Source organism: Bubalus kerabau, chromosome 2, assembly GCF_029407905.1.
Source record: "Bubalus kerabau isolate K-KA32 ecotype Philippines breed swamp buffalo chromosome 2, PCC_UOA_SB_1v2, whole genome shotgun sequence".
Lineage (NCBI taxonomy): Eukaryota > Metazoa > Chordata > Mammalia > Artiodactyla > Bovidae > Bubalus > Bubalus kerabau.
The window spans coordinates 92,608,926-92,610,231 of record NC_073625.1 but is presented as its reverse complement, the minus strand read 5'-3'; the positions used below and the strand labels follow the sequence as shown (position 1 = coordinate 92,610,231).

The window sequence follows — 1,306 nt, the reverse complement described above, 5'->3', positions numbered from 1 at the left end:
TTTATTGTATGGAAATTGTACCCCACAAAGTTGACTTTTAAAATAATATTTGCATAACTCTTTAAATTAGAAGGCTTGTTTTCATCTTTATCCTGTAATGAGTCATTCAGCAGTAAATTTTGTAAGGAACAAGTTCTTTTTGAATCATTCACAAGCACCCCAAATGAATATGTAACCATTCATTTTTGTTATATATGCGTGGCTGGAGAAACTTAAGCTTGTTAAACTAATAATAAAACTCCTGCCCATCATCTCTGATTCTAAGCTGCAGAAGAAACTGTAAATTCAGTTCTCAAATTTCTAAGCATCCTCAGTAACTATTTGTTGACCAGTTCCTAAAGTGAGTGTCTGGATTTATTTTATAAACAAGTTCTCCTACCATCTAATATCTTGGCTGCTGCAGAATTTAGGGGAATACTTCTAGAAAACACTGGTCTTGCAGCAAACAGAGAGAGTCTGCACAGTGAACCAATGCTACTAATGGTCAGAGAGACTGTCCTAATCACCCCCCTCAAGCAGCCTCTTATAGGACCTTCTTATAGACTTTTTTGCTCAAGGACCCTCTTATAGACTATTTTGAAAACATGGGCAATAGGCAAGATGGACTTTCTTTTCCTTAAAATTTTCCTACAGGTAGTGGGAAATTGATGGACAAAAGGGCACTGCTAAGCCTGTGCAGTGACCATGTGTGTTAAAACGAGTGCTTCAACTTACTGGAACACCTCCCTTACTGATTTGGAGCCTTGATAAGAATAGCAGGATGCTTCACTTCAGCAGTACATACACAAAAACTGGAACCATACAGTAAAGATTTTCACGGCCCTTGCACAAGGATGATACAAATTCATGTAGTGTTCTATATATTTACACGTGGAATAAAAAAAAAAAAAAACTCATATAAAAAGAGAACAGATACGTGGTTACCAGAGGCGAGAAGTAGGAGGTAGGAGAATTGGGTGAAAGTGGTCAAAGTTACAAACTTTCAGCTAAAAGATAAATAAGTAGTAAGGATATAATGTACAACATGATGACTGTAGTTAACACTGTTGTATACCTGAAAGTTGCTAAGAGCATACATCCCAAAAGTTCTTATCTCAAGGGAAACCAAAAACCTTATAACCATATAAGGTGATGGATGCTAAGTAAACCTGCTGTGATAGTCATTTCACAACTTACATATGTCTAGTCATTATTCTGTACACTTTAAACTTATATAGTTCTGTATGCCAATTACACCCCCAATAAAACTGAAACCAAAAAAAAGGAAGAACAGCAGGAAATGTGCCAAAGTTCACTACAAGCTCAC

The 1,306-nt window shown here is 36.4% G+C and overlaps 1 non-coding gene across 1 annotated transcript; it reads left to right on the top strand.

Moving 5' to 3' along the window:
- Window positions 1-760: 760 nt before the first annotated feature.
- LOC129645130 (U6 spliceosomal RNA) lies at window positions 761-866 on the top strand. Its single transcript, XR_008711221.1, has one exon. It is a non-coding gene; the product is annotated as a U6 spliceosomal RNA (small nuclear RNA).
- Window positions 867-1,306: the final 440 nt, after the last annotated feature.